Source organism: Falco rusticolus, chromosome 8 (genome assembly GCF_015220075.1).
Source record: "Falco rusticolus isolate bFalRus1 chromosome 8, bFalRus1.pri, whole genome shotgun sequence".
Classification (NCBI taxonomy): Eukaryota; Metazoa; Chordata; class Aves; order Falconiformes; family Falconidae; genus Falco; species Falco rusticolus.
The window spans coordinates 42,153,023-42,174,583 of record NC_051194.1 but is presented as its reverse complement, the minus strand read 5'-3'; positions in this window follow the sequence as shown (position 1 = coordinate 42,174,583).

Below are 21,561 nucleotides of genomic sequence, written 5' to 3'. Positions count from 1 at the left end.
TCACCTGTTTTCATGAGTTTGTGTTGGGAGGAGGAGCATATTAACGCAGAGTTTACTGTTTTAGGAGTAAATCTTGTTTTACAAAAATATAAGTACTGTATATATACACGCGTGTGTGTGTATATTGTTATCATGGTTAGAAGGTAGTATTTTGTCATCATCTTTAACGTTATGAAATGAAGTTAACATCTTGAGCCTGCTGAAATAATTGTTATATTTCCGGGGGGTGTGGGGGGGAAGTGGTCTGTTTTGTGTCTCTTAACAATCTTTATATCATTAAGTTCTTCAACATTCTTGCTGCTAGTGCTCCTTTTTTGTTCTCTTTTAATGTTGGTGTCATTGTCATGAAGGAGTAGGATAAAACATACGCTAAGATCAAGGTTAGGGGTGGAGAATTTTGTTCTGACACCTCAGTTCTGAGGAGTGAGCAATGATCAGGAAGGGTTTTTCTTAATCTTTTAAAAAAGGATATTATGAGCTAGGGGATGGGTGAGTGCAAAGCCCAAAATGCAGCAGTGGGAATGGAAGCAACCCTATTAAAAAAGGGTATTATGAGCTAGGGGATGGGTGAGTGCAAAGCCCAAAATGCAGCAGTGGGAATGGAAGCAACCCTATTAAAAAAGGGTATTATGAGCTAGGGGATGGGTGAGTGCAAAGCCCAAAATGCAGCAGTGGGAATGGAAGCAACACTACAACTTCCCTTTAATAACCTGAGTTTGTCCAGATATAGGTTTGTCAGGAGATATATATGCACAAATTATGCATTATCTCTAATGGCAAAATCTACAAACATGGAATTGCTGTAAATTAATCTTTGTGGGGAGTGAGAAGAAAATGGTTGGCAGTTAAGGAAGACCTTAGATAAAGAGGATAGGTTTCTCCTGGTGTAATATGGAGATCCACTTTCTGCTTCTGAAATGTGAGTCATCTACCTGCTTTATGTACAGTTTATTCCAAATTGTCACTTAAAAGGATGTTATCCTGAGCTGCACATCAGTGACTGAACAGGACTCTGTAGTGGTGAAGGTATGAAGGAAAAGTTCTGCAGTTACTGGCTGTAACAAATGCAAATGACATGCACCACAAAGAAGCTGGCAAAGCACCTAGTGTGCCAGAATGGATCAGTAAGCTGTTCTTCAGTGAAGTAACACTTGCATGCTACAGCCTTAGAAATAATAGCTTCTATTTCCTTTACAAAGTTTACTTAAGGGGTTGATTGTAATAGGACGTTTAGTGTAAACACACTAACATAGTATCAACTAGAGGGAAAAAAAAATAAACACTTGGAAGACAACTTTCACCTGGGGCAAAGTTAAGGAGAGCAGCAATACCGGTTGCATTGGTTGTCTTGTCATAGTTTTCCACTCTCAAAACCAGACTATTTTGTGTGAGCATGAAGATATCTGAGGGATTTACCAATGTATTTTGGGCACATGTGCTTGGTTATACCTGTCTGATACACTTCTGCAGTTTATCTAGCATCTTTGTGGATTTTGTAAGACCTTTGTCCTCTTGGAATGTTTCAGGTATGATTTTGCCCAGATGGTGTAATAAACGATTGAACCTTCTAAGGAAGATAACAGCTAGAAAGCAATTAAGTTTTATATGTTTTATCTTTTGAAGAGTTTGTGTTTCTAGTATTGTTCTTAGAAAATGTTCCCTGTCTGTGTCTAAAAAGTTATACTGGCACCAAGCTAGTTATTGCATCACGTACAGAGCCCAAAGGCTATGGGCATGCGAACTAATTTTGAAGCAATGAGATGAAAAAATTGCAAGAGTCAGCTAATCCCATCCCTTTGTCAGTGTAAATTTCTGCAGTTGCTTGATTCAGATTTAAATGTTAAAAAGAGAAATCTTCAGTCATTCTCTGAAAAACAGACTCACAAAGTATTGGTTTTGGAAAACAACTTATTGATGATGTAGTTTCATATGAATCTTTCTTATAGGAAGTTGGTAATGACATAGTGTGACACATGTTATGTTTTTCAGTTTATTTGAAGCACTTAAGTAGTATGATGCACTAATATAATACGTGCAAAATTTTATCTAGTTGGTGCTCAACCCTAAAATCCTCCCAGAAAACAGTGATTCCATAAGCATTGTCTAAAAAAGTGCTTTACTGCTGACTCTAACACCCCAAAACCCAGCAGTTTTGAACATAGACTGAGCATGAGTGTTCTCTCAGGTAGTTCTATCTCAGTCTGTGAGTATTCTATTCCCATAAATGAAAGTATTTTCTGTCAAGTCAAAGGTGTTATAGAGTTATGGTTAATACTGTTTATTTTTATGCTAATAGTAATTTAAAATAGATGCATTTCTCTTGGACCAGCAGTGTGCTTGGCACTTTACTTACAAGAAAGACTGAAGACAGTCTCTGTATGAAGACCTTAAACTAATACCCGTTATGCATGCAGTCAAAATTCAGTTCAGAATAAAGGCTGTGCATTTTTAGTTGAAAAAGCACTAGCAAATTTAATAAGCTAACTGAAATTCTGGTAGGTGACTGTGCTTTCATGTTTGATTGTGAAATTAAGCAACATAACATTCAAGAGCAGTAACAGAAATCTGACCATATACAACATTTTCTGGTGAAGAAACTTTTTTGAAAAGTTCTGTCATGCCGCCATTTCAGTTGGTTTGTGGTAGCTGCTGTATGGTGACCTCTATCATGGAGAATTACAATATTCCACAATATCATCCAGGAAAGCTGTGCCATGTTTGTCAAAATTTTTGACAGTTTTGGAAGATAGTCATTGATGTACTCTGTTAAATGCCATCTAGAGGGCAGATTTTTCTCACAGGATAATTTGCCTTGCATGCAATTTATCTCAGCCACACTAACTCATTAGCTAAAAATGAATCTGAAGTTATAGTGCATTTGTAGCTGGTGTACCAGATGTCTGTACAGTGTCCACATTTGGTTTATTATAATATGTAATATATATAAAATATAAATATGTATTTGAAATATTTAACCTTGGATTTTATGCACCTATTGCCTATTCGATTTGTGGTTGTACTTCTGAATGCCAGGATTAATTAGTCACAAATTATACAAGTTCTCCTAATACTTACAGATGCTGGATTTTGAAATGTGAGCTTCAAAAACTTGCAATTATTTTGGTTATTAACATCAACCAGTTGTTGTTAAGATACACCAATGATGTGCCCTTGTATGCTGAAATTTTAAAACCAAATAAACCAGGAACAGTTTGTTTGTTTATCAGAAGAGCATCTACAGATGTGTTTGTGCAAGATGACACCTGAAATTTGGGCCTATGCAATGTGAAAATTTTTTTGCCTGACTTGCTTAGGTTTGACATTTTTATATTGCTTACCAATTAGTAGTAATAGGTTTTTATCTGAGAATCTGGAGGAGAGTTAAGGTGAAATGGGAAAAAGAGCAAGAAATTTGAGTTCTGAATAATGAAATGTATGTGGGAAACCTGGTGAAAATTTTGCATTACAGGCAGAGTCTGTTAATCCCAGAAACATGCAGGCATTAACTTTCATCCCTTCAATGGTGGCTTTTGTTTGCTGGAGAAGCACATACCAGGAACCCACTGCTAGTTCCCTCAAGTTGCTATGAACAGCCTCCAAGCATGCACATAATATAGGTGCTGCAGTATGTGTTTCAGACATTTTAATGCAAAGTAAATATCGCTGTGCTTGAGGCATCATATATCCCTATGTGAATTTCTTTTTCTGTCATCTGATCATGGTTTCTGTTGGAATCTGATGTGTCAGAACTGCAGACAGTGTTACTGCAATCATGGATCCAAATGCTTATAATGTCATTTTGAATTTTTTTTTTGTACAATCTACCAGTGTGTGTTCTGTATCTTGGTTCTGCCATTTTGCGTATAATTGCATAAACTGTGAAAAGTTTTAAGCTGGTAATTGCTAAAGTTCACAATCGCAATATTTTTATTCTTGGTGAGGAAGAGGAGGGGAAAAATGAAGAATATTTTCATGTGTCTCAGATCTATTCGACTATTCTTCAAATGACAGGTTCCTGACTGATCAACTATACCACCTGCTACTAAAGCTCAGTAATATTAGTCTGTGCAATGGTTTCATTCTCATCTCACACCTCAGAGATCTTGAGCTCAACCCCAGGCATCCCCTGTGTGTTTAAATCAGCTTAACGGCTCATACAGTGTGCTGATTTCCTTGTAGGCCTCTGTTTTCTCAGAAAGTGATCACCTTTTGCCAATGCCCTCAGGATTAAACAGGGCAGTCCGGTTTTCCTTTTCTGCATTGGCTATACCTTTGTAGTCAATAAAAGACTAACTAGAAAAGAATCAGCTGATGAGAGAATCAATCTTCTGGAAGCCTCCCCACAGTTTTCTCATCATTTTTGTGCCGTCTGTCATCTCAGATTGTAAAATGGAAACCAAAACTCAGTATGTGGGAAGACTTTTAGTGCTCCTTGTTAACAAAAACAGTAAGACCAGGGGTTTTGATCTTATGAGTGTATAGGTAAACAGTAAGCTGTAAGTGTGCACTCTTGAAGTAGCTTTTCCATGTTTCTAATGGAGGTCTGCAAAAAATTATCAAAGTACTATCACAAAGGTCTCATAACATACTGTAGTGTAGATATCCATTCTGAGTAGGTCAGGTTAAATCTGAAGTTCTTCTGTACAACAATACAGAGGTATCTTACAGAACAGCTATACCATTTACCATGGTATAAAAGCCATATAAATAGAAAAGGACTGTAAAGTATAAGTGAAGATTTTTTTTTCCTTTTGCTACTTGCTAAGTTAAAACAGTGGACTGTCTTGATAACTAGTATTGCACAACCAGTTTTAAGTTTTTTGAATAATAGCCTGCTTCAAGATAGTTCAGAATGACAGATGGACCAACTTAAAAAAGAATTGGAGGTTCATCGTAATCATCATTCTTTACAGTTCTACATTTTTCATTCAAATGTATCACAGTAATTTACAAATATTAATTCGGTGTTATAATCACCCACCCACGAAGCAGGTCAGCATCCTAGTTTTACAGAAGTTCAAAGCAGGGTACCAAAAGGCTAAGAGCTGTGAGGAATTAAGGGGTCTGTGGGTATGCACCATAAGGCTTATGTTGGGGACTCTATTTTTTCCATATCATACTTTAAACTCCATTTGAAATCCGATTTCTTTCCCCAGACTCAAAATCCAGGGACGAGTAATGCAGAATGTGCCGTGAGGTTATGTTAGTGACTGGTTGACAGTCAAGCAGAAGCACTGAGAGGCAGAAGTATTTAACTGTCATTACATAAAGTAGCACAGGTGACTTCATCACCATCTTCATCAGGAAATTTCCTCTTTCTCTGTCTGCAGGTACTCTGGGCTTTAGCATAACATTCCCTATAGAAGGGAAGCTCTCAAGCTTTGCATATTTTGCAAAAAACCTGACAAATATAACTTTCTTATAGTCAAGTCCTATGACAGACCTTGGCCACTCTCTCAGTTGCCTGACAATTGGACGTTGTATTTGATTTTGATGAAAAGGTTGAAATGTGTTACCTGTGGTTCTTTGTTCTACTGGAAAAAAATAAAATACAGATATTTGTCCAATAAAGATGGTGAACTGCAGGAATTGAGACATACCTCTCCTGCAGCTTTTTAGTTAGCTAAATCACAGCTAGTAGTTAGGAAACTACTAAGAACAATAGTATCAGATATAGCTTGTCACCAGCTGTACATACTGCTATGCTTTTATATTAAAAACACAAAGGTGAAGAAACAGGGCTTTCCCTTGGGAAAGAGTATGATGTGGTTTGTTAATAGTTTGTGGTTTCTAGGGGACCCTGTTTCACAGCCTTGAACCAACACCTGAGAAATTCAGAAACACGGTAAAGAGGTACTTGGCTCTGTTTCTTTTTTAACAGAGATTTGGACTATAAAATATTTAGCAGGTATTGGCTCACTTAAAAGCCCGGGAGACATCACTCCAAAGCAGATGAGCCTCCCCATTAAGAATGTCTGAAAGCTTTCAAACTAACCTTCATTTATTTCAAAACTATAGAAATATTGATGGCTTAGATACCAGCAATATATTCCACAAATATATAGCCATCCTTTTGCCTGGGGCACAGTTTTACCAAGAATGAGCATAACTGTGATGGCTTTTCATAACAGTCATGGATTGCTTCATTCCATGGCAACTCCAGATGGTCACTGATCATATGGAGTTGATTTTATTTCTATTTCAGAGAATTTTGCTGGAAAATTTGTTCTAGGAGACTTATCTATTGAAGGACACCCATGTTTAGGCAAACATTTTGGTGCTCTTTTGGGGTTGGGGAGGGGGGAATATTTTAAGCACCAGTTTGCTTACTGTCAGGATTACTTTTAAAGGCAAGAGAAACAAGAACTTTAACAATTGCATGGGTTTCCAGGGCAAGACAACATATCGGTTTGGGCTGCTGTGAATGTTGGTCTCAGCTTCTAATCCAGCTGCTGGATAGATGATACCTACTCTAATAATGACAACTATCAAACCCCGTGACACCTGGGAGAGATGCAGAATGCAGATTTTGATTATAAAGATCCTTTATCTTTTAAATCTTAAAGTATGCTGTCATTCAGCATTAGTAGAAATTTGCTTTGCAGTCATCTCAACTTGCCATCTGCCAGGTGCCTGCTCTCTCTTCTTACCCTGCTGCATCAGTTTCTCAAAGGATTGTTACAGATTTAACTGCTGGTCAAAGAATCTCTCTCTTCAGGGCCACTCCAGGTTCATTGCACTACAGTTATATTCTGGAATGCTGCCTGGATCATCTCATTTTGAAGACAACCTGTTTATCTGAGGTTTACATGATTTTTATACAGACTATACTGGGAACGTTTTTGCTGAATTAGTCTTAAAATTTTATCTGCATGCTGAATCTACAACTTACCAGATCCATGCTTTGGGAGAAAATATAATCACACACATACCCCCTGTCCAGCTTGTTGTATTAACTATTTCTAGACACTGCCAAATATTCTGTTTTGAAGAGGCACTTCAAAACATATCCAAAGAGGTAATACAGCTTTTCCTCATTTTGCAACCTGTGAACTGGTATACTACCCTAAACATCAAATGTTATTTTATTTGTGTGCAAGTAGCATGCTCTTGGACCAAGAAGCAAAATCAGAATCTGTAAAGGAGTGTCACAAAATAACTTACCAACGTTTCTACTAGAAATATTTTCAGTCAGAAATATATACTGATATTTTTCATATGGTTTAGTGAGCAAATGAACTTTACCTTTAAGATTGTGATGTTTAGATTACCAGTGCATGGATGCATGTCCTAATACTGCAAATACTGTATGGCAGTCTGCCATTGATTTCCTTTTGCAATATCTCTTAACCTTATAGACATCATATGTTCAAAACAAGTCTGACAAAAGTTGGAATGGTTTCCATTTTGTTTTGAGCAGATGAGGACACACCAAGGTGCAAAGTGTTTGTCTTTTGGCCATTACTTTATAATGTTCTGTACAATAGATAATTGTCATAAAGTATAGTGAAAACAAAATACTTGCTTAGTTAAAATAATTCAAAATTTGGGCTCTCTACAGGGTAGATAAAAAGGGTAGGTTTTCCTTAGAGCTGCAGTTACAATGATTGCACCAGTATACCACAAGAAATGTTGTCTTCATAGCTTTGTTTCCAACCTGTTGAATTTGTTACTTTCTTACCTGTAAAACAAAGCACAAGAAATCGAAGCTCCAAAGAGTAACAGTGGGAGGTGCAAAATGCCCAGGTCCATGACCTGTTGTCAGTCCAGCTCACCCTTTTCAGAGGAGTACCAAAATTTAGAAACAGAATGGAATAGGATAGCCATCTACTCACCACTTTTTTGCCTGTTTGATGATCGTTATAATGCATGTCTCTGACTTCTGCATAAAGGTCCTGAAAACACTTAGTGCAAGAATTTCTTGTGACAGCTTTTACCTTCTGCAAATTGGTTAGTCTTATACAACTTGTTAAATCTAGCTTGCTCTGTTTTGCTACACAAAACCGACTTGTTCAGGGCAAGACTTAAGATGAAAAATATTCTCAAATCAAAACCCTTTCTAGACCTGCTTTTGGTTGTCCCAAGGTAATTTTCCTGCTGCAAATGCATTTTCTGGGTAGCTTACTCAGAATATGCTCTCTTCTTATTGTTAATCCAATCTTATGTGCCATGGCATCAAACCCACCCCCCCCCTCCCCCCCTGCCCCATTCACTCCTTGAAACTCTCACAATCTAACATCCAATTAAACCCAGAAAAAGTCTTCCATCTCCTGAGTGCACATATCATAGAGGACCTAATTTAAAACAGGCTGCAGTATAGGTTTATATTGTGAGGCATCTTTTCTGCATGCAAAGCAGTCTTGATAAAATGATACCTACACGAGCACACAAAATCTCTAGGTAAAGCTCTATTAATTGAAGCTAGGAGAATTGTTCTTTGGCTCCCCATGAGTCACTTACCATAGCTTTTGCTAGCAGGCATTTGCTACAACGGCAATCATTTCCATAGTCTCATCAGAGAATAGTTGTCCAGGTGCGTTCATTGCAGTCTGGTGTCCATTGGCACAAAGGCACAGGATTAGGAGTGCAACAAACAAGTCATTCCTACACTGGAGGGAAAAAAATGAATAATGTCAAAAAACAACTGAATGGATAAGGATTAACATTTACTCTGTGTAACACTCAGCCCAGATTGCAGAAATAATGGTGTACATGTCAATCATTGGCTTAGCTAAAACGTTGCATGCATCAACATCTGCCAGCATTGTCATGTGGAACTTTTCAGAACATCATGTGAAAAAAAAGGAAATGATTGCTAAAACTGTTTTTATTTATCCCTTGTTTGAGTATTTCTCATATATAGTAGATATTAAAAGATAAACCGAATGAAATGGAATGCAGTAAAGGATGGGGGAACAGAATCTAAGAGACAAGCTAGAGAATACGAAGTCTCCACAGCAGAAAATGAATGATAGATTACAAACTTGTTAAAACTGTTTTGTAGAATTTAAATATACCGAACTGCTTCTGTGTGTAAGGTAGGCATAGTTTTAAGTTAATGTCAGGATTGCATCACTGCAGCCTTTGGGAAAAGAAGTATATTTTTGTGGTATGTAAGGAATGTGGGTGTTTTGCAGGCACCTAAGTGCAGATGATCTGCAAGCACTCTTCCTTAGCAGACAGGGAAACTGACTTGTTAGCAGGATGAGCTCTTGTGTGCTGAAGTGTGTGGGACTCCTTCTCAGACACCTTCATCTACTCTCTAGTAAATAACTGTTGGACATTTTCACATGAGATGAAGTGGCAATCAAGAAAGAGTGTTCTTGGTCAAAAATTGTGTTTAAAATTTGTTGGGAAATGGCATTTTGCTGAACTCAAACATATTTGTGACAAAGGATGTTTTAATTTCTCATTCTTGGTTTTGTGGGTAGAAAATGACTTATTTTATCAAGAAAAAATTCAGTTTGGGTAAAAATTATATATTTAAAAATACAAACTAGTTATAGCAAAAAAGCAAAACCAGGCCAGATATTTCAGATTGTTAAAACAAGAAATGTTTCAAGTAAGTCTGATCTGTTGTGTTGCTTTTTATGAAAAACATGGATTTTGTATTTCTGATTTGGGTATCAGAAACAGTCTGATATGAAAAAAAAAAAGTATCTTGAAAGTTCTATCAGGGTAAGAAAATAGATTTTTACCAACTTCTTCCTGTTATAGTATGTTCTATTTTTGGGGGTGGGTTACTTTCTAGTTTTATGTCACCATTTTTACTGATAAGTGGAGAGACAGACTGTTGCTTCCCCTTTCCTTTCGGGTTTAATACCAAGTATTAATTAAAATATGGTTAACCTTTAAAACAAACTCATGTGTCAAGTTTCAGAGCTAAAAAAAGCTGCTTAACGCAAAACCAAATTCTGTTTTCCAGTTGTTTCTGAGAAGCATTTCTGTCAACAAAAGATATGTTCCCCTCATTTCAAGAGGGATGTAGAGATGCTGGAGCGTGTCCAGAGAAGGGTCTGGAGCACAAGTTTGATGAAGAGCAGCTGAGAGTACTGGGGCTGTTTAGCCTGGAGAGGAGGTGGCTCAGGGGGGACCTTATCGCTCTCTACAACTGCCTGACAGGAGGCTGTAGGCAGGTGGGGGTCGGTCTCTTCTCCCAGGTAACAAGCCACAGGACAAGAGGAAACAGCCTCAAGTTGCACCAGAGGGGGTTTAGATTGGATATTAGGAAAAAATTCTTCACCAAAAGGGTTGCCAAGCATTGGAACAGGCTGCCCCAGGGAGGTGGTGGAATGACCATCCCTGGAGGTGTTAAAAAAATTCATAGATGCAGTGCTTAGGGACATGGTTTAGTGGTGGACTTGATGATCTCAAAGGTCTTTTCCAACCTAAATGGTTCTGTGATTTTATAATTTGATGCATGTGGCTGTGATACCTAAGGAACTACTAAGCTACAAACACGGCAGCTATTTTTCATAATTGTAAAGAAAACAAGTCCTTATCACCACATTCAGCCTTGTCTTGCCAGTCAATCCATCTGTGCTCTTCAACCCTTACCCATGTAGTGACATATGGGTGATTAAGAGAGAAAAATCACAAGTCAGGGTGGTGGTCACAGATATGAAAGACTGCACCCACATCTCTTTCCAGGTTCCTTGTTCCACTCCTTCCTTCCTCTTTCTTTGCTTTTCGAGATGGAAAAAATAACGGGGAGTTAAAGGTGGGAAAACAGTATTTGCACCTTAGTTTTTTTACATTTTTTTCCCCGCTTTATTTACTTTTACTCAGTTGTTTAATAATGCCTTTTTTTCACTCCCAATATTTTGCATCATTCCAATTTTTGTTTCTGCTCTTTCTATTCCCTTTCTGACCATTGCATTAGTTTTCCTTTGTGTTTTAATTTATTTATTAGGGATTTTTTTTTTGGCCTAGAATGAAAGCATTTTTTTTCTGGTTTGGTCTCCTTTTCTTTCAATCTCTATACATTTTCCTCTGACATGAATGTGAGTAAGGGGATGCTTGTGAACTATCCCCTTTGCTTGTAGCTCTCTTGTCTTGATCCTTTCTCTAAATCCCTTTGGCTTGGCATAAATTCCTTCTCATGCCAGTTCTACCTTCTCTTGTTTCTCTCTGGCCTCCACATACCAGTTTCACTCCTCACAGTTGTCCTTGTATTTGAACTTTTTTCCCCCCTTTTCTCGTCCCCTTATTGTTCTGCGTGCTACTTTGCATAGGAAAGAGGAAACCTCAGTAAACAACTATTCCTCAGCGATGCAGCAGCTCAGCTCACTTTGAAAGGCACCACGAAAGAGCAGAGCAAGAAAAAAGTGTTATAAGTGTCCTAGAAGGACTGGGGGAGGAAAAAAGGGATGGCTAATCAAGGTGAGGAGAATTAAGAAAAAGAGACCATTTGGGAGAAGAAATCCAGAATGACTATAGAGAAAGAGGTGGTGATGAGGAGAGAAAAGGAAAATGGTGGCAGTCTGGATAAATCCAGTTTGATGAAACCTTCAAGTAGAAAGTAAGGTAGAAAATCTAGGGGCTGTAGAACCTTCTACAAAATCATGTAGTTTCTTCTGCTTGTCCTGGTTAGCACTAGCCCAGAGCAGGGGATAAAAAACGTGTGCAGGTGATTCACTCAGATTTGGCATGCTTTTTTTTTCCCTTTTTTTTTTTCTTCTGGCTTTTTTCCCTCATTCATTTATCTATTTTTCTTCTTTTCCCTGGCACTGCACTTGCTCTGCGCTAGCAGAGATCTGTTCAGCAAGGTCATTTGACTGTGTTCTCAGAATTGCTGAATGATGCATTGATCTTGTAATTATTCAGTGACTGTAGTTACTTCTGAGGTTTTGTTGCTTTGTATCAATTTATTTAAAATATTATGAAATACATGATGAAAATATTGGAGAGTGTGGTAAAGCACTGAAATAATGGAAAAGGCAGCAGTGTCGCAGAGGTGTTTTTACAGGGTTTTTTTCTTCAGCCATGGTTTCCTCTGTCTCTTTCTTCAAAACTAGATACAAAACAGTTGTAGAGGCACAAGAGATGCACACTAGTTTTCCACTGAAAGTCAAAGGGAGCCTTTGAAATGGTTCCTTAAATGTATAAAACATACTGTGTTTTGTGATAGAAATTAAAATTTATTTATGCGGTGGAGTAGCTCTTACTGTATTAAGATCTGAAATTTACTCAGTCACAAAACATTTCAAGGCTCTTGGGCAATAATAAAAAAAGATAATAGGAAATATAACTTTTTTGCGTAGTTCACATTATTATTTTGTATTATTTATATTATAGTTCTACTTCAGAGTCTCTGTGAACACACTGAAATCTCACTGCCCTAGGTTCTGCACAAATACTCAAGAAAAGGCAGTCTTTGTCACAGAGAATTTATTATCCAAATAGGTGAGGTGAACAGGAGAAGGAAATGAGCACACATAAGAATGGACTGGTTTTTTTCTAAAATCAGTCAGCAAGTCAATGGTAGAGGAAAAGGCACATGATCTGTGTCTCCTTAAATCTGTCTAATGCCCAGCCCCTGCACCACATCTATTCTTCCCATGCAGTAACTTAGTGTGTTTTTCCAGCTGCCAGTTGTCTTCCCACTTCTGAAGCCTCATTACTTTTACATTTGCTCCATAACATTCTCCTCTTTGTGTCTGCAAAATTGGTTATTCTATTCCTAGTTTCTTAAAGCTTTTTTTAGAGCCCCCTACCCACATCACACACTTCTCCTGCTGATGCTCCTTCTAGCCTCCTGCCACTTTATGTGTAGATACTGCTTGTGGCTTTGCTGCTCACGTGGCTTCTGCCACTTGCAGCAACAACATCGATTTCAGAGTTGTGGCAGAAAGAGCAAAACCCTATCCTAAAATCGAATATTAAATCTGTGAACTGAGAATCACTGTGATGAGCTTACTCCACTGGCAGTGGATAGACATGATAGAAGAAAAGAAACATTTTATCTTAATAATGTAAAAGTTTGTGCCATGGTTTTTTGTTTTTTTTGGTATGTGTAGTTAATAGCATTAAAAGAACTGGAGTAATCTTACAAGAAAAGCAAACCCCATAGATCAGAAACTCGGGGAATGCAGTCATTTTTTTAACATCACAAAAATAGCCAACCGAAACAGAAAACAAATACTTGCTGCCCTGAAAAAAAGAAATAAAACACTTGTGCAGTAAACTTTGTGTGATAAGATTTTAGAGTTATGTATTAATCCACATCAAGAATTTCAAGAACTATTTCTCAATATTTCTCTAGAATTTATTTATATGGCACAACTGGAAATAAAAACATTGCTCAGTATGCGTGTAAATACAATTCTACCATTACCACTTGGCAGATGTCTGCTGCTGCATATACAAAAAATGTTTGAGCAATAATGTGATATTTTGTGTGTTTGCTACTGCCCAGTGGTCCCTTGGGGACAGGATGTCGGATCTATTTATGTTATTTCATTAGGTATTGCCCTGTTAGCCTAGTGCTAGCTCGGAAAAAGGATATACCCCTGTGCTGTTGTTACAGAAGGAATGTTTCTTCCATGTAAGCAAAAAGATTCCCTGTGCTTTTGGAAATGAAGGTTGAGAGCCCTGTTCTCCAAGTCACATGCATATAAGTAGCTAGTGACCACATATGTGTGTATTCAGCCACCAGCTTGTAGGTACTGGAAAGCTTTTTCTCCTAAAGAATGTCTTTGTTCTGTTTTTATTTCTCTAAAATTACTAAAGTTCTCAGAAACTCATAAGCATACACAAACCCAAACCACTTCACCTACTGTCAGACATATGACAAGCTTATTTTCAAGTGTACAGTTCTCCTACAGCTACTGTACAAAAGATCATATTTATAAAGCCGATCTCTTATCTGAAGGAGTAGCTTCATTATTCTACTTCATTGCCTGATAGCCCTGACTCCGAGAGCTGTGTGAATGGTAACCACAAAGCTGTTCCATTATTTAACTCTAAGCTGCTCTCCATGACTCTCTCTGGGTGGATTTCATCATTTTCCTCCACGTAGGATTTTTTAGTTTGTTCATATTTGAAGAGAAAAATAAAGAGGTATAGAGAATAAAAAACTTGGTAAGGGCCAATTTTACCAGTCTTAGAGCCCCTGCAAAGCCATTCATTTGGTGCCCTTGATTATGGTAAAGGTGAAAGTTACCATTTTCATTCTTTTTTTCCTTAAAGGTGCTTTGTTTTGAGTGAGAGCAATGATAAAAGTCAACACTGGCTTTCAGATTTGAGCTGTATGGGTTGAAATTTCGACCATTTAATTCTATGCGAAAATATTTGAAGGTCTTGCTTTTCATGGTTGGGCAAACTAAAATGTTTACAAGCTATTTGCAAACAATGACTATTATTTTTTCAAACGCGTTAATAGTGTGCATTTCTGGGTGGCTTGTGGGGAAAAAAACAGTTTAAATTTGACTACTTCTTTCAGAGTTGATTCTAAGGCTTGAATCTAAGGTAAAGGTAAATTTTCATAATGTGAAACAGATTTCAAACCATAATTTATTACATTAAATGGCTTGGGTTTATCTGATCTATACAACTGCTATTTTACAGTTTTTACAAATTAACAAATGTGTAAATTTAGGTTTGTCATTTACAAATTAAAACATTATAAATATTATCTCCCATTATTCTGACATTTGTGAAAGAAAACTTCTCATATACATCCCTTGTTTTTTTGGTCGTGTTTTATTTTATTTTTTAATAATCAGGAATAACTATTCTGCTTCAAGTTGTTGAACAACAGTCATGAAACTGCTTGTATTGTCTGATTTATGATACGTATTAGTTGTGGATTCAAATCAGTAATTATTGAGGGAAGAAAAAGCTGATAACCTTCTGTGTTAGCAATTCATGATGGGCAGTGATATGCCTTTCTCACTGGTGCTGTCTGATGCAGGGTGGTGACTCCACCATATACTGTGGTCCTGGCTGCAGGACTCCCTCTTTTCTGGTTTACACCCTGGCTGCTTTGATGTTTAGTGGTGCAGTCCTTTCCAAATGACTCTAAGCAAGTGACAAGGCTCAGAACCTCATCAAATGTTAAAATCCCCTTTGTGGAGATATGGCAAATCTTCACTAGCAGGTTATTGTCCAATAGCTGCTAAACAGTTAATACGTGCGTTATAATTCAGACGTTTTTTCCCTCCCACAACCCTAATGCAGGGGATTAAAGGTATCACTATTAACTCTTCAGTTCATGGCACTATCGCTTCCTAGACTTGGCAACCAGGCTTGTGGATGGCAGTAGCAGTCATCCAGTTTTCACCTAGCAGGAGACCTCAAACTATGGTTCGCGGGCCTGATACAGCCCCCCAGGGTCCTCAATCCGGCCCCCGGTATTTACAGACCCCCACCACTACCCCCCCGCCGGGGGTTGGGGAGGGAAACCGAGCAGCCGCAGATGACTGCCTGCCACTGCATCCACGTGCCGGCCCCATGTTTAAAAAGTTTGAGGACCCCTGACCTATAGCAACAGAAACATTTGCCTAATTGGCAGAAGTTCAACAGCCAGCTTGATGCTGTAGCCCAACGAGATTGCAGTAAGTGTCATGAGGGGAAGCTCCTTCGTCTGCTGGCTCAAATCTCACGGGAGCTACTGGGACGAAGAAAAATAAAAAGATGGTTTTCATCCATGATGGGACTACTGTGGAGGAAAGCCACAAAGATGTTTACTGTATTAAAGGCATCTGTTCAATCAGAAGATGACAGGTAGAGGAATAAGAAGGTGGGATGCCACAACTGCTGTGGAGATTTTCCAGGTCAGAATATCACAGGGCGGACTCAGGGAATTATAAACACAGATCTGTCGTGATAATTCCCTTACATTTGTCAGCCTCTAGGCATTATTGAAATAGTAATATGAAAGAATAATATTGATTGTGGAGTGTTTTTTTCATATAATTCCTGCTGAAAACATCTGCCTTTGGTTCCCCCCTTCATCTATTAGGTTTAAATTACAGTCTTGTCAGTGAATAATTATTTTGTGTGTTGTGAATCTCTTGGGATAGAAACAAATTTCCTTTGCATGTGCGCTAAGTGAACTGAGTTGAGGTGAAAACTGTCTCTCTTAAAGTCATTTTACAGTGTTTGGAAAATGCTACTGAGACTTCAAAAGACTTTATTTTTAATATAGCAAAGATTCTTACACTTTCCCTAAGCAAGTGATAGTCCTTATTTTTCCCCACTGGACTGCATATATGCTTAAAATTAAGTGCGTGTTTTAATTAAGTCTTTATGGGAATAGCAGGGGTGAGATGACAGGATGGATGCTTTAATCTATTTCAACTGTCTACCTAACCATGTGAGAAATCATGCTTTCAGGAGAAGACAATGTAAAAAATACCTTCTGTATTTGAAAATAATTTCATTTATAACTCAAAATATTTTGTCTGAGTGCTTAGATATGCACAAAAGATTCTCTTAACTCTTTAGCCTTTATCCTCTATAATTCAGTCTTGAAGTGTTTTTTTTTGTTGTTGTTGTGTGGTTTTGATGGGTTTGTTTTGGTTTTTGGTGTTGCTTTTTTTGTTTTGTTTTTTATATATAAATACCGACAGTGGTTTAAATGCTAGCATGTCCATAATTTGCTGAAGCTCGAGAAGGAATTGAATGGACTGGAATCTCTTCTGTTATTAGTACCCCGAAGCTGGAAGGCTTATACCTGTCTTGTATCCAGGCTCAGTATCATGAGGAATGGCTACGAACCCCTGGCTTTACTCAGATTGAGTGGTCTTGTGTCTAAAGGCCCATACAATGTTGCTTCAAATAGGCTTTGGGGCATATATTTAAGAAGTTTGTAATAACTTGAGATTTTTTGGAAGGAATTAATTTGCCTGAGTTAGTGGAATACTAAACTAGCATGGCTATGTAAGGGCAGGTTATGCTGAAAGATGCTCAATGGCTGCCAAAGGCAGTCACAGACCTTGCTAAAACCAGTGCGTGTGCCAAGCGATCTTTTAGACTCATCAGAAGAGTTTAGTGCTCCTGGGAGACTCTACAGGAGCAGGGCTTAGTGGCAAGCTGTGTTTGGGTTTTTGGATTATAGCAAAAGTTTAATAAAAACTTTTAATGCTCAATTTAAACCACTCTTGGTCTGGGGATGTAACATTTGGCAAGTGCATTATAACTGTCACAAAGGACGTGATCCAGCACATGGTTAAGTCAAGGGGGCAGTTTTATTGACTTCAATAGGTGTTGGATGAAGCCCAGATTTATGAGTTAACATTGATCTGTGTTTCAGTGAGTAAAAGTTAAAACTTTATAGCTGCTTTAAAAAAAAATATCTCGGAAGGACTTGCTTATTTTTGGAATAATCTTCAAATTAGCTGGGAGTTGTTTCTGTTATGTTTATGATGATAATGTCAAAGTGGCCTCAGACTCTGCAACGTGATATTTGATACTGGCTTGGAAAACTGATTTTGCTGTAAATTAAGCAGAGATATATTAAGAAAGAATTGTTTAAATTGTCAGAGGAAGTTGAAATATTTTCAGGATGCATGTTAAAAATTCACTGGAAAAGTGCTGGTTTCGTTAATATTATTTACATGAAAATTAATGAAGTCTATGAATTTAAATAGTAACTCTGTAGAATAAAATGGGTAAAATTGCTTCTCAATGATCATACCAATGTTAGATTACTCTCTGACATTGTGCTTTTTAAAAATATGTGAATTGTATATTGTAGCCTTCTTTCCTGCTACTAGACCTCTTTATTCCTATATCTAAGGTAGCTCTGAATTGGTTACTCTCGAATTGGAACGCTTCGCAAAGTAGCTCAACAGTATTTCATTAGGCCATACTTCTTTGTGCTGAGAGATTTTACGGACTAGATGCTAAACTTCAAACAGCTAGGCATTTCTCATGTGAATCTTCTGAATTTTCTAAAATGAAAAGAAAAACTATCCACTACTGACTGCTTCTAGAAATCACTGGGATTGTCCTGTTAGACTGCTTTCTTCAGTTAGAAAACAGAGTTGGAAAATGGGTTTCTTTCCAAAGATGCACCCTCATCTCTTCTTTCCTGTGATGCTTTTCTGCTGTATGTTCTGCAATGTTTGCATTTGTTTTGCAAAAAGAAGGGTTTTACTAAGGGACTCTGCTCCTCCCAACCTCTATTTCCAAATATAATTTCACTTCCAGAACTGGGAATCATAGGAATCCCCTAATAAAAAGAACTTCATACTACTTCATTAGAGCTTGTCACTTGAAAGGAGGCACTTTCATTTTCTGATTACTTGTTTTACGTTCTAGTGAGTGATCTGAATTGTACTTCAAAATTAAATTTTTATTGGGTGCTAATAAATTATTTATTTATTTTAAAATGTAGTCATCTGCAATCAAACTTTTTTCCTTCAGTTTCTATATTTGGAATCTGCTGATGGTTACTGGAAGCTGTTTGGGGATTGGAATACTCAGCACTATTGTATTGTGATCAATAATTAAATTTAGTGCTGACATGCATCTAGTTTATGCAGCAGCCTCTGACAATCCATCTTGCAAAATTAATCCTTTCCAATTTATTTAATAGGAGACTTGAACAATAAAATAATTCAGATGAGTACCAATGCAGGATTCTTTCTGGTCAATATTACTTTATTATAAATTGGGTCCACATACTCATTAGCAAATTAACTGTCAAACCTGAAAACAGTTTCTCCTTTTTTTTTTTTTTTTTTGTTTAAAGGTAATTATTGGTACTGAAGACAAGAAGGCACTTAACCTTGCTGTGCAGTTGTCCTTACCACAGTGTTTTTATTCCAGGCTATAACTACCCATCAAAGCTGCAGAGGGAAAATAATTACAGGTATTAAATGGATGGAATATTAACTATAAAAAAAAGCTGTGTTCATTCAAAGCTGTTAGGGTCTTTTGAATTCTTTGTCAACGAAGTGTTTCTTTCTTTGGAATTTGCTTGGTTGTGTCTCCCCGCTCCCCGCCCCCCCCCCCCCCCAAAAAAAAAAAAAGAATATTGCTAAATCTATAAAAAAGAAACCCAAATAAAAAAAAGACTGAGAACTCTGAAGAAAAGACATCAAGATAAACAGTTTAAGTGGAAAGAGATGTTGTGTGTGTATTTTAAAGGAAATGGGGCATTTATAAGGAAAAGTTTAAAGAAGTAAAAAGTTGGTAAAATACTTGTTTGTATTGAGTATTGATTATACTCCTCAAATAAATTTACTTAAAGCAATTATCTGCTGTGAAACTGGACATTCTCCCATTTCATTGCTGCCTCAATTCAGCAGCTTACTCTGTTTATACCTGCCTAAGACATTTGATCATGCCCTGCAAAGTATTTGTAAAAACTCATCTATTCTAAGGCATTGTGCTAAACAGGGTTTAGGATTTGAGAGTTCTAGTTTCACTGCTGATGAATGACAGCCATTTGAGTTTTTATAATTATTCCCTAAATCCATTTTGAATTTGTAGAAATCTCCAGAGCCAAATAGAAGAGAACAGGTAGAACAGCAATTTTATTTGATTTTATTTAATTATTTACTTTAAATGTCAGAGCTTACAGTGTAGTTGTGTGAGCGCTGGAACTTCTTGGACCTGGTCTGTATTTCAGGGCTAGCCATGAGCTCTGGCTGCCATGTACCGTGCAGCTGGGAGGTGGGAATTCTCTCTTGTAGCCTTGGGAGGTGACTGCATCATGGCTTCTCCTGAAGCTCTGTCTTCATCTGTGCTCTGAGGGGATGTTTCTTCTCTGGCTGGCCACCTTCTCCCACCGTACAAATAGGAAGCTAAATACCTCTGAAATATCTATTTCTAAATTAAATTCGATGATAATCAGTCAACAAGTTCTGAAGTTGCTGGTGGGACAGAGTGACCAGTATTTATTTAAAATATTATTCTAAGTAATAAGTCCTTTTAATTTCCTGTGTATTTTGGAGAGTAACCATGCTGCATGGTATACAATGAGCAGCAATAAAGATACATGTGTTCAAATTACGCGATTTTGACTGGGAAAGTCTAAGATTTGCTATATTTCTATTTACACTGGAAGATACCTGTCAGAGTTGAGAAAGAGAGGGTATGAGGAGCAACACACACACACACACACACACCCAAAGAAAGAGCCTGGGAAAGTAAAAAATTGTGTTTATGTTCTGCGTTAAAAATGTGGTAAAACACCTAATTATTTTTTTTTCTCAGATATATTTTGTAGTGTATCATGCAACAACTGCTTGCTAGATATAAAGGAAATTAAGCTAAATGATCTACAGATTATTTCTACAGATTATTGGTTTTTAAAAAAAACCACCACAAACACTTGCAGATTAAATTCATTCTTCAATTTATCCATGGTAACATTCAAGAAAATACTGTATAGCATATAACTTTCATTCTTAAATACAATTCCTGAGTAAAGGTAGCATTCACTTGTTCTTAACTTGCCAGCTTTATACTTTTCTGGTAAAAAAAACAAACCACAAAAAAAGCTCAAAACCCCTTTTAACTTCAACAGTGCTTTGAAAAGAAATAATAATCTTTTTTCTTCTGTATTAATTCCAGCCTAAGAAGAGTGATGGAGAGTTAGCCAGGGAAGGGATGAGGGTGGGCAGATTTGGCCACTATAGTGGACCAGGTGACCACAGTGCACAGTAATGTGGGTACAAAGGAGCATACAAGGTGAATGGATTAATGTATACAAGCATGGAGGGGCCTTCAGTTAATGTAGGAAAAAAAATTGTGGTGTGTTATATTAAAGCTAAAGAAGTATGCACAAAAGTGGGTCACTGAACTACTATTCTTACTCCTTCTGTTCTTGTACATGCAAAAAGAAGCAAGATGGTATATATGCAGATGACTATGGAGGGCAAGTGTAAAGGTTAATGTATATAGTTCCACCCTGGATTTCACAACAGGCCTGGCAAGCACACAGCCTGTAGAGGTAAAAATTAGTTTTCCTGCCAACCGAGCCCAAAACCAGATATGAATCTCTGTGTTCTTTGTGGGCCATGTAGATCTGATCCATAAAGTACATAATAGTTTGAGGTAAACTTAACAATCATTTTCATTTTTTGAGTAAAAGTGAGAAGAACCTCAATTTGTTTTTTTCCTTAGGAGTATCGAGTGGTTCTTACAATCATTAAATTACTGTCCATTGTATAAGACTGTCTAATATTCAGGAAACATAATCTGCCATATAATGTAAATCTATTGCTTTATACTAAATACAGTGGCCTTTTTGGCTATTATGAGGGGTTTTTATTTGTTTGCTTGCTGCTTGTATAAGATTGTTAGCTTTTTTGAAAACGTCTGGGAGTGCATAATTGTGATATGCCTCCACTTTGTCATTTTGTGAGTGATCTTTGTCAATACTGTGTGTGGACAGAGAGATGTGTGTTATGCCCATATCTGTACTCTGTGCCACAGTATAGCCTGAAAAGAAACTGAGTCAGCATGCAGCTTTTTATTAACAAGTCACAGAAATAAAAGGAAATCTGCTATTAAACACATAAAGATGCTACTCTATGACTGTAAGATATCTCTCAGGAGGTCATTTCAATGCACAAAACGATGCACATGAGTTCTGGGAAATTA